Source organism: Choloepus didactylus, chromosome Y, assembly GCF_015220235.1.
Source record: "Choloepus didactylus isolate mChoDid1 chromosome Y, mChoDid1.pri, whole genome shotgun sequence".
Taxonomy (NCBI): Eukaryota; Metazoa; Chordata; class Mammalia; order Pilosa; family Megalonychidae; genus Choloepus; species Choloepus didactylus.
The window spans coordinates 33,057,463-33,070,472 of NC_051335.1; the positions used below are offsets into that span (position 1 = coordinate 33,057,463).

Below are 13,010 nucleotides of genomic sequence, written 5' to 3' on the forward strand. Positions count from 1 at the left end.
GATGCGCCCCACCCAACTGTAGATGATAACTGATGGGATATTTCCATGGAGGCGTGGCCCCACCCATTCAGGGTGGGCCTTGATCAGTGGAGCCATATAAATGGGCTGACTCAAAGAGAAGGAATTCAGTGCAGCTGTGAGTGACGTTTTGAAGAGGAGCAAGCTTGCTAGAGAGGAACGTCCTGGGAGAAAGCCATTTTGAAACCAGAACTTTGGAGCAGATGCCAGCCACGTGCCTTCCCAGCTAACAGAGGTTTTTCTGGATGCCATTTGCCATCCTCCAGTGAAGGTACCCGATTACTAATGTGTTACCTTGGACACTTTATGGCCTTAAGACTGTAACTGTGTAGCCAAATAAACCCCCTTTTTATAAAAGCCAGTCCATCTCTGGTGTTTTGCATTTTGCAGCATTAGCAAACTAGAACAGCGTCCATCACCAAAATTAATTTTTGAACATTTTCATTACCACACACACAAAACTAATAAGAACAAAAATTAAAGTGGAAAAGAACAATGAAAGTAAAAAAGAACACTGGGTGCCTTCTTTTTTTTTTGCCCCCATTTTTCTATTCATCCATCCATACACTGGACAAACGGGAGCATGATCCACATGGCTTTCCCAATCACATTGTCACCCTTCACAAGCTACACCTTTATACAGTCGTCTTCAAGATTCAAGGGTTCTGGGTTGTAGTTTGACAGTTTCAGGTATTTACTGCTAGCTCTTCCAATTCATTAGAACCTAAAAAGGGCTATCCACATTGTGCATAAGAGTGCCCACCAGAGTGCCCTCTCGGCTCCTTTTGGAATCTCTCAGCCATTGAAACTTATTTCATTTCATTTCACATCCTCTTTTGGTCAAGAAGATGTTCTCCATCCCATGATGCCAGGTCCAGATTCCTCTCCAGTAGTCATATTCCACGTTGCCAGGGGTATTTACACCCCTGGGTGTCAGATCCCATGTAGGGGAGAGGGCAGTGATTTCATCTGCCAAGTTGGCTTAGCTAGAGGGAAAGGGCCACATCTGAGCAACAAAGAGGCATTCGGGAGGAGACTCTTAGGCACAATTATAGGGAGGCATAGCCTCTCCTTTGCAGTAACAGTCTTCCCAAGGGCAAGTCCCGTGATAGAGGGCTCAGCCCATCAAACCACCAGTCCCCAGTGTCTGTTAGCACATCAGCAACCATCAAGGTGGGGAAGCCCGACACCCCTGCATTCTCCCCCAGCAATGTTCACATTAGTGGTAGCATATAATATTTCTCTTTTTGTGCCTGGCTTATTTCGCTCAGCATTATGTCTTCAAGGTTCATCCAAGTTGTCATATGTTTCACGACATCGTTCCTTCTTACTGCTGCATAGTATTCCATCGTGTGTATATACCACATATTATTTATCCACTCATCTGTTGAAGGACATTTGGGTTGTTTCCATCTCTTGGCAATTGTGAATAATGCTGCTATGAACATTGGCGTGCAGATATCTGTTCGCATCACTGCTTTCAGATATTCCGGGTATATACCGAAAAGTGCAATTGCTGGATCGAAGGGTAACTCTATATCTAGTTTTCTAAGGAACTGCCAGACTGTCTTCCAGAATGGCTGAACCATTATACAGTCCCACCAACAATGAATAAGAGTTCCAATTTCTCCACATCCTCTCCAGCATTTGTAGTTTCCTGTTTGTTTAATGGAAGCCATTCTAATTGGTGTGAGATGGTATTTCACTGTAGTCTTAATTTGCATCTTTCTAATAGCTAGAGAAGCTGAACATTTTTTCATGTGTTTCTTGGCCATTTGTATTTACTCTTCAGAGAACTGTCTCTTTATATCTTTTGCCCATTTTATAATTGGGCTGTCTGTAGTATTGTCATTGAGTTATAGGGTTTCTTTATATATGCAAGATATCAGTCTTTTGTCATATACATGGTTTCCAAAGATTTTTTCCCATTGAGTTGGCTGCCTCTTTACCTTTTTGAGAAATTCCTTTGAGGAACAGAAACTTTTAAGCTTGAGGAGTTCCCATTTATCTATTTTTTCCTTTGTTGCTTGTGCTTTGGGTGTAAGGTCTAGAAAGTGACCTCCTAATACAAGGTCTTGAAGATGTCTCCCTATATTATCTTCTAGGAGTTTTACGGTACTGTCTTTTATATTGAGGTCTTTGATCCACTTTGAGTTAATTTTTGTGTAGGGTGTGAGATAGGGGTCCTCTTTCATTCTTTTGCATATGGATATCCAACTCTCCCAGCCCCATTTGTTGAAAAGACTGTTATGTCCCAGTTCGGTGGCTTTGGGGGCCTTATCAGTCGGCCGTGGATCTGGGTGTCTATCTCCGAATTCTCAGTTCGATTCCATTGATCTATATGTCTATCTTTGTGCCAGTACCATGCTGTTTTGACTACTGTGGCTTTATAATAAGCTTCAAAGTCAGGGAGTATAAGTCCTCCCACTTTGTTTTTCTTTTTTAGAGTATTTTTAGCAATTTGAACCATCTTCCCTTTCCAAATAAATTTAATAACTAGCTTTTCCAAGTCTGCAAAGAAGTTTGTTAGAATTTTGATTGGAATTGCATTGAATCTGTTGGTGACTGTGTGTAGGATTGACATCTTAACGACGTTTAGCCTTCCTATCCATGAACACGGAATATTTTTCCATCTCTTTATGTCCCCTTCTATTTCTTTTAGTAAAGTTATATAGTTTTCAGTGTAGAGGTCTTTTGCATCCTTGGTTTAGTTTATTCCTAGGTACTTGATTTTTTTAGTTGCTGTTGAGAATGGAATCTTTTTCTTGAGGAGCCCTTCAGTTAGGTCGTTTCTAGTGTATACGAACATTACTGACTTATGTGCATTAATCTTGTATACTGCTGCGTTGCTAAATTTGTTTATTCAAGTAGTTGTTTCATCAATTTTTCGGGGTTTTCCAAATATAATGTCATATCATCTGCAATTAATGACAGTTTTACTTCTTCCACTCCAATTCGGATTCCTTTAATTTCTTTGTCTTGGTGGATTGCTCTGGCTGGAACTTTTAGCCCAACATTGAATAACAGTGGTGACAGCAGGCGTCCTTGTCTCATTCCTGATCTTAGAGGGAAGGCTTTCAGTCTCTCACCATTGAGTACTGTGCTGGCCATGGGTTTTTCGTATATGCCCTTTATCATATTGAGGAAATTTCCTTCAATTCCCACCTTTAGAAGTGTTTTTATCAAAAAAGGATTCTAAATTTTCTTGAGTGCTTTTTCAGCATCTATTGAGATGATCATTTGATTTTTCCCTTTCGATTTGTTAAGGTGTTGTATTACATTGATTTTCTTATGTTGAACCATCCTTCCATGCCTGGAATGAACCCCACTTGGTCATGGTGTATGATTTTTTTACTGTGTCTTTGGATTTGTTGAGAATTTTTGCATCTGTATTCATGGGGGAGTTTGGCCTGTAGTTTTCCTTTCTTTAAGCATCTATATCTGGTTTTGGTATTAGAATGATGTTGGCTTCATAAAATGAGTAAGGTAGTGTTCCATTTTCTTCATTGTTTTGAAAGAGTTTAAGTAGGATTGGTGTCAGTTCTTTTTGGAAAGTTTGGTAGAATTCTCCTGTGAAGCCATCTGGCCCTGGGCTTTTATTTGTAGGAAGCTTTTTGATGACTGATTGGATCTCTTTGCTTGTGATTGTTCTGTTGAGGTCTTCTGTTTCTTCTCTGGTCAGTCTAGGTTGTTCATGTGTTTCCAGGAAATTGTCCATTTTCTCTACATTATCCAGTTTGTTGGCATACAGTTGTTCATAGTATTCCCTTAAAATTTTTTAAATTTCTTCGGGATCTGCAGTAATGTCACCTTTCTCATTCATTATTTTGTTTATATGGGTCTTCTCTCTTTTTGATTTTGTCAGTCTAGCTAGGGGCTTGTCAATCTTGTTGATATTTAAAAAGAACCAACTTTTGGTGTTATTTATTCTCCCTATTGTTTTTTTGTTCTTCATATCATTTATTTCTGCTTTAATCCTTGTTATTTCTTTTCTTCTACTTGCTTTAAGATTGGTTTACTGTTCCTTTTCTAGCTTCTTCACTTGTTCCATTAGTTCTTTGATTTTAGCTCTTTCTCCTTTTTTAATGTATGCATTTAGAGCTATAAATTTCCCCCTCAGTACTGCCTTCACTGCATCCCATAGGTTTTGATATGTTGTGTTCTCATTTTCATTTGTCCCTTGATAGTCTGCAATTTCTCTTGCGATTTCTTCTTTGAACCACTGATTGTTCAGAAGTGTGTTGGTTAACCTCCAGATATTTGTGAATGTTCCAGATCTTTGTTGGTTGTTGAATTCTAGTTGTATTCCACTGTGATCAGAGAATGTGCTTTGAATAATTTTAGTCTTTTTAAATTTATTGAGGCTTGTTTTATGCCACAGCATATGATCTATCCTGGGGAATGTTCCATGAGCACAAGAGAAGAATGTATATCCTGGTTATTTTGTGATGTAATGCTCTATATATGTCTGTTAATTCTAATTCATGTATCACATTGTTTAGGTTCTCAGTTTCCTTATTGGTCTTCCGTCTAGTTGTTTTATCTATAGAAGAGAGTAATGTATTGAAGTCTCCCACAATTATTGTGGAAACATCTATTGCTTCTTTCAGTTTTGCCAATGTTTGTCTCATATACTTTGGAGTACTGTGATTGAGTCCACAAACATTTAAGATTTTTTGTTTCTTCTTGGTGAATTTTCCCTTTTATTAGTATATAATGTCCTTCTTTGTGTCTTATGACATTCTTGCATTTAAAGTCTATTTTATCTGAAATTATTATTGCTATTCCTGCTTTCTTTTGGCTGTAGCTTGCATGGAATATTTCCATCCTTTCACTTTCAATTTCTTAGCATTGCTGGGTCTAATTTGAGTCTCTTGTAAGCAACATATTGATGATTCATATTTTTAAATCCATTCTGCCAATCTACATCTTTTAATTGGGGAGTTTAATCCATTCACATACTACGTTATTACTCGGAAGGCAGTTCTTGAATCAGCCATCTTATCCTTTGGTTTTTAGTTCTCAAATCTATTTTTTCCCTGTCTCTCTCTCTTTATTTCCATTAACTTACTCTTGCTAATACTCTTCAGTTTCTGTGCCCTTCTCCGGACCTCTCTCTCCTTTCTTTTTTCTCAACCAGTAGAGCTCCCTTTAGTATTTCTTGTAGGGCAGGTCTCTTGTTAGAAAATTCTCTCAACGTTTGTTTGTCTATGATAATGTTAAGCTCTCCCTCAATTTTGAGGGAGAGCTTTGCTGGATAAAGGATCCTTGGCTTGTAGTTTTTCTCTTTCAGAATTTTAAATATGTCATACCACTGCCTTCTTGCCTCCATGGTGCCCACTGAGTAGTCACTACTTATCTTATGTTATTTCCCTTGCATGTGGTGAATCACTTCTCCCTTCTTGCTTTCAGAAGTTTCTCCTCTTCAGCATTTGAGAATCCGATCAGAATATGTCTTAGAGTGGGTTTATTTGGATTTATTCCATTTGGAGTTTGTTGGATAAATCTTTGATTTGCACATTTATGTCGTTTAGCGGGATTGGGAAGTTTCCCCAACAATTTCTTTGAATACTCTTCCTAGCCCTTTACTCTTCTCTTCCCCTTCTGGAAAACCAATGATTCTTATATTTGTCCTCTTCATGTTGTCCATCATTTCCCTGAGATCCATTTCTAATTTTTTTATTTTTTTTCACCATTCGTTCTTTTGTGTTTTTACTTTCCATCACACTATCTTCGTGTTCGCTAATTCGTTCCTCTGCTTCTTCAAATCTGGTGTTATTTGTCTCAAGAATATTTTTAATTTGATCAACAGTATCTTTTATTTCCATAAGAGCCACTGTTTTTTTCATTTCCTCTTGCAAATTCTTCTGTATGCTCTTCTAGTGTCTTCTTCATTTCCTTTATATCCTAAGCAATGACATTCATGTTATGTGTACTTCTTTGATTAATTGCTACAAGTTCTGTGTCTTCTCTGGTTTTTTAATTTGAGCGTTTGGGTTATCCGTATCTTCTGGTTTCTTCATATGCTTTATAATTTTCTGTTGTTTTTGGCCTCTTGTCATTTGCTTATCTTGATAGGGTTCTTTTAGGATATGCAGGCTTATTTGAACATTTATATATAATTGATGGAGCTACAGCTTGGTAGAGTGCACTTATCATGACCTACCAGCAGATGGCGCTTCCGAGCTACCTCTCACCCTCATGCCAGTTCTCCCCAACTTCGTCTTTGCACTGAATGGGGGCCCAAACCATGTGGAGGTCTAATCAGTGCACCAATTTTCCATGTGCAGTGGGGACCACCAACCCTGTGGGTGCAGGGCGTGCCTGTGCAGTTTGGAAGGGAGTCCATTCCAAGATACAGTGGTCCCAGCCATTCTGGGGCTGTGCGTGGGGTACCCTGGGGCTGCAGAACTGCACATCTCACCCTCCAGCTCAGATTCCCTACCGTTCCTTTCTGCCATGGGCCCATGAGTCCCTGGGATTGGGGGAGGCTCCTGGCACTTCTGCACAGCATTCCTGCCTCCAGGCTGTCCATACTGCAGGCTTCCATGGAGGAAGAGTGGATGCCGTCACAAGCCTGCTGAATCCCGAATTCCCTCAAGGAAGCTCTCAGCTGCAGCACTGTGAAGGGGTGTCTCCCAGCCAGCTGCAAGGATGGCTGCTCGGGGTGTGGAAACTACCCCCTTCTGTGATTGTCTGCCTTCTCCAAAGGCCAGTCCCTGGCATGTGTGCCTTTGGCTGTGGGTCTGTGAAGGGTTATCACCCACGCCAGGTACTGAGGAGTGTGTCCAGGGTGTGGAAAGCTAGTTCCCACTGTTCTCCACTGCGGCTCCAGCTGCCTGTTCCTCAGCAGCTTTCTGGGTTGAACACTCACCATCCTGAATGTGGACTCTCAGTTTCTCCAAGTAGACAGTCATGGGTGTAGAAGTCCCTGCTCGGCCACTGGAACCGTGGAGCCACTGTTCTGGGGCACTTTCTGTCATTTATATGGTGTTTTTCATGGAGGAGAATTTTGCTTTGTCTCTTCTAATCCACCATCTTGGATCCCTCCTCTGTCTTGTAATCTTTTGTTGCAAATTGTATATTTTAATATTTTAATGTATAGTCTCTGGAATTTAGTCCCTGAGCTCTCTGTTACTGCAGTTTGTATCCAGGTAGTTATATAACAGAGATTGTCTTGATTGCCAGGAGGTAACAAAAACAAACAGTCCAACCTAAAAAAATGCCTTTCACAGTCTGCATATTGGCTCTGTGCTGTCTGGTGCTCTCCTTCAGAGTTTATTCTTCCTATCAAGAAGGTCAGCCTGAGGTGAAAGCAGAGGGTCCTCTCCTTCTTTTCTGATCCTAAGTTCTGTCCTGCACATGAGCTTTTGTCTTTTGGAATTTCCCTGTTTTGAGATCTGAATGCCCCCTCTACTCCCTTCCAAATAAATCCACCACCACCACCACCACCCCTACCCTCCTGCCTCCAGGGTGCTCTATTGCATGTCTTGAAAGTCAGTAATCCTTTGCCCCAGGCTGCTTTAATTTGATAATTTCTTACAGTGCTTTAGCTATCAACAAGCTGCTTCTGCCTGCAGGGCAAGTTCTGGGAAGGTGAGTCAGAGATTAGTGCTTGGCTTGGTACTTTAGTCTGCCACCTGGCAGATTGTTACCAATTTCCAGGCACCCCAGTGTGCTCATAGGTATTACTTGCTCACTCCAGAACAGGGCCAGGGGCCCACAGTGAGAGCATAGGCTAGCTCAACACAGTGCTGGGAAGCGGATTGGAGATATGTCAGCAACGGTGCCATGAGCTTCTGTTACCATTTTTTAAAATATTTTTTATTGTGAAATATAATATATATACAGAAAAGTGATAACTTTAAAAGTATACTTAACAAGTAGTTGGAGAGCAAATTTCAAAGAATGTTATGGGTTACATTCTACCATTTCAGTTATTTCCTTCCAGCTGTTCTAAAAGCCTAAAGACTAAAAAAAAATTTATATAAAGATTCAGTATTCATAATCCTTTGTTAAATCCTATCTTTTCTGTTGCTACTCCTCCCTCTCATTTGATCACTGTCTCAGTCTTCAGGGATATCTGGGCAGTGACCACCCTAACTCGTTCAAATTGAAAAGGGGTGTTGACATTATGGGAAAGGAGAATGCCTCTGGTTGATGTTCTTGAAGAAGCTGTTGCCTCTGGGTTTTGGGACTTATCTGGAGTAGGAACACTCTGGGGGATTTAAGTTTCTGAAAAGTAAACTTAGTGAGTGAAACTTTTATAGAGTCTCAGATAGGGACCTGGGTATTCTTTAGGATTTGGGGGACTATTGTTGATTTGGGCTTGTCATACTGTGGCCATTTCAAACATCTAGCTGAAGCTTGTGTAAGAGTAACCTCCAGGATAACCTCTTGACTATTTGAAATCTGTGAGCCACTGAAATCTTATTCTGTTACCTTTCTTTTCCCCCTTTTGATCAAGAAGGTACTCTCAATCCCTCGATGCCTGGGCCAGGCTCATTCCTGGGAGACATGTCCCATATCGCCAGGGAGACTCACTCCCCTGGGAGTCATGGCCCACATGGGGGGAGGGTAATGAATTTATCTGCAGAGTTGGGCTTAGAGACAGAACAGTCACATCTGAGCAACAAAAGAGGTTCTCTGGTGGTGATTCTTAGGCATAATTATAGGTAGACTTAGCCTCCCCTTTACAGCCATAAGTTTCACAAGAGCAAACCTCACATTCAAGGACCTGATTTATTAAGTAGGGGGTTCCTAATTTCACATAGCATATATTCTGTCCAGGATAAACAATCAGTGTCTCATGTTATCTTTACTTAGTTGTACAATCACCATCTCTCTCAATTTTAAACAATTATTATAATCTAAAGCACCCCAAAGCTCTTACCACCCCCTAATTATTTATCCCTAGTATTAGTGTGGTACTAGTAGGGTATCCTATTAAATAAAGTCCATAGTATGCAATAGGTAGTTTTTCCCATATATCACTCTTTTATCAACTCTTTGTAAAGTGTCATACCTTAGAAGTAGATCTTACAAGCACTTATTTATATTTGTAGTGCTAATCTGTGGGATACATACCTTTAAACAACCCCTTTCAGTTGTGTTCACCTTCAGTATGGAACTGATACTTATAATCCCATTAATGAACCATCATCACCCCTGTCTGTTCCCATAACCTTAAATTCAACCTCATTAACAGGTCTGTACATATTAAGTAATCATTCCCCCTTTTCTAGTTTCTGTCTATCTCTAGGTCCCCTATAGTCTACATTTTAATACACTGATTTTACATTATTCAGGGAGTTCATATTAGTGATAACATACAATATCTCTCTTTTGTTTCTGACTTTTTTCACTCAGCATTATGTCCTCAAGGTTCATCCAAGTCATCATATGTTTCGGGACCTCATTCCTTTTTACTGCTGCATAGTACTCCATCGTATGTATATACTACATTTTGTTTATCACCTCATCTGTTGATGAACATTTGGATTGTTTCCGTCTTTTGGCAACTGTGAATAATGCCACTATGAAAATTCGTGTGCAAATGTATGTGTCACTGCTTTCAGATCTTCTGGGTATATACTGAGAAGTGGAATTGCCAGATCGTATCTGTTACCATTTTTAAGCTGTGTTTTTAAAATTTGGCATTCTCCCTGTTACTGCAACCCTCTAACTGTTTTCTGGAGCACTGAGGAAGAGGCTCTGCCCATTTTTTCTAGTTGTTCAAAGATTGTGTGGCCGAACCTTGGAGTCTCCTTCACCACCATCTGGATTGAACAGAGGTCCCCCATTATGTCTTTGAACATACTTTATGCCCCTTCTCTCTCTTTTTTTCCTTTTGGAACTCCCACAATGCATATATTGGTACTCTTGATGCTATCGCACATGTACCTCAGGCTTTGTTCATTTTTCTCCTCAGTAGGAATGATTTCAATTTTCTTATCTTCAAGTTCACTGATTCTTTCCTCTGCCAGTTCTGATCTGCTATTGAGCCCCCTAGGGAATTTTAAATTTCAGTTACTGTGGTCTTCCACTCTGGTTTCTTTTCATAATTTTCATCTCTCCATTGGTATTCTCTTTGTGTTCACCTATCATTTTCCTGATTTCCTTAAGTTCTTTGTCCATGTTTTCCTTTAGCCCTTTTAACATATTTAAGACCATATTTTAAACTTCTTTGTCTGGTGTGTCCCTGGTCTGTCTTCATCACTGATGATTTCTTTTTTTTTTTTTTTTTTTTTTTTTTTTTTTTTTTAAATCATCATTTTATTGAGATATATTCACATACCACGCAGTCATACAAAACAAATTGTACTTTCGATTGTTTACAGTACCATTACATAGTTGTACATTCATCACCTAAATCAATCCCTGACACCTTCATTAGCACACACACAAAAATAACAAGAATAATAATTAGAGTGAAAAAGAGCAATTGAAGTAAAAAAGAACACTGGGTACCTTTGTCTGTTTGTTTCCTTCCCCTACTTTTCTACACATCCATCCATAAACTAGACAAAGTGGTGTTTGGTCCTTATGGCTTTCCCAATCCCATTGTCACCCCTCATAAGCTACATTTTTATACAACTGTCTTCGAGATTCATGGGTTCTGGGTTGTAGTTTGATAGTTTCAGGTATCCACCACCAGCTACCCCAATTCTTTAGAACCTAAAAAGGGTTGTCTAAAGTGTGCATAAGAGTGCCCACCAGAGTGACCTCTCGGCTCCTTTTGGAATCTCTCTGCCACTGAAGCTTATTTCATTTCCTTTCACATCCCCCTTTTGGTCAAGAAGATGTTCTCCATCCCACGGTGCCAGGTCTACACTCCTCCCCGGGAGTCACACTCCACGTTGCCAGGGAGATTCACTTCCCCGGGCGTCCGATCCCACGTAGGGGGGAGGGCAGTGACTTCACCCCTCAAGTTGGCTTAGCCAGAGAGAGAGGGCCACATCTGAGCAACAAAGAGGCATTCAGGAGGAGACTCTTAGGCACAAATACAGGGAGGCCTAGCCTCTCCTTTGCAGCAACCGTCTTCCCAAGGGTAAAACTTATGGTAGAGGGCTCAACCCATTAAACCACCAGTCCCCTATGTCTGTGGTCATGTTAGCAACCATGGAGGTGGGGTAGGCCAATACCCCTGCATTCTCCACAGGCTCCTCAAGGGGGCACTACATCTTTTTTTTTTTTTTTTTTCCCCTTGTTTTTCTTTTTTATTTTTTTTTTTTTTTTTTTTTTTTTAACTTTCCCTTCTTTTTTCAAATCACCTGTATGAAAAAAAAAGTTAAAAAGAAAACAAACATACAATAAAAGAGCATTTCAAAGAGACCATAGCAAGGGAGTAAGAAAAAGACAACTAACCTAAGATAACTGCTTAACTTCCAACATGTTCCTACTTTACCCCAAGAAAGTTACATAATATAGCAACATTTCAGTGAACTTGTTCCTACTACAACCATCAGAAATTAACAGACCATAGTCATTTCTGGGCATCCCCAGAACGTTAAATAGCTTATCTGTTCTTCCTGGATTATTGTTCCCCCTTCCTTAATTGCTCTCTACTGCTAGTTCCCCTACATTCTACATTATAAACCATTTGTTTTACATTTTTCAAAGTTCACATTAGTGGTAGCATATAATATTTCTCTTTTTGTGCCTGGCTTATTTCGCTCAGCATTATGTCTTCAAGGTTCATCCATGTTGTCATATGTTTCACCAGATCGTTCCTTCTTACTGCCGCGTAGTATTCCATCGTGTGTATATACCACATTTTATTTATCCACTCATCTGTTGAAGGACATTTGGGTTGTTTCCATCTCTTGGCAATTGTGAATAATGCTGCTATGAACATTGGCGTGCAGATATCTGTTCGTGTCACTGCTTTCCGATCTTCCGGGTATATACCGAGGAGTGCAATCGCTGGATCGAATGGTAGCTCTATATCTAGTTTTCTAAGGAACTGCCAGACTGACTTCCAGAGTGGCTGAACCATTATACAGTCCCACCAACAATGAATAAGAGTTCCAATTTCTCCACATCCCCTCCAGCATTTGTAGTTTCCTGTTTGTTTAATGGCAGCCATTCTAACCAGTGTTAGATGGTATCTCATTGTGGTCTTAATTTGCATCTCTCTAATAGCTAGTGAAGCTGAACATTTTTTCATGTGTTTCTTGGTCATTTGTATTTCCTCTTCAGAGAACTGTCTTTTCATATCTTTTGCCCATTTTATAATTGGGCTGTCTGTACTATTGTCATTGAGTTGTAGGATTTCTTTGTATATGCAAGATATCAGTCTTTTGTCAGATACATGGTTTCCAAAAATTTTTTCCCATTGAGTTGGCTGCCTCTTTACCTTTTTGAGAAATTCCTTTGAGGTGCAGAAACTTCTAAGCTTGAGGAGTTCCCATTTATCTATTTTCTCTTTTGTTGCTTGTGCTTTGGGTGTAAAGTCTAGGAAGTGGCCTCCTAATACAAGGTCTTGAAGATGTTTTCCTACATTATCTTCTAGGAGTTTTATGGTACTTTCTTTTATATTGAGATCTTTGGTCCATTTTGAGTTAATTTTTGTGTAGGGGGTGAGGTGGGGGTCCTCTTTCATTCTTTTGGATATGGATATCCAACTCTCCCAGCCCCATTTGTTGAAAAGACCATTATGGCTCAGTTCGGTGACTTTGGGGGCCTTATCAAAGATCAGTCGGCCATAGATCTGAGGGTCTATCTCTGAATTCTCAATTCGATTCCATTGATCTATATGTCTATCTTTGTGCCAGTACCATGCTGTCTTGGCAACTGTGGCTTTATAATAAGCTTCAAAGTCAGGGAGTGTAAGTCCTCCCACTTCGTTTTTCTTTTTTAGAGTGTCTTTAGCAATTCGAGGCATCTTCCCTTTCCAAATAAATTTGATAACTAGCTTTTCCAAGTCTGCAAAGTAGGTTGTTGGAATTTTGATTGGGATTGCATTGAATCTGTAGATGAGTTTGGGTAGA

The 13,010-nt window shown here is 39.9% G+C and overlaps 1 protein-coding gene across 1 annotated transcript in view; it reads left to right on the plus strand.

Moving 5' to 3' along the window:
• The window catches only part of CYHXorf56 (chromosome Y CXorf56 homolog), a 109,653-nt gene that overhangs the window by 22,468 nt on the left and 74,175 nt on the right, over nucleotides 1-13,010 (plus strand). The gene's annotated exons all lie outside the window — the stretch shown is intronic.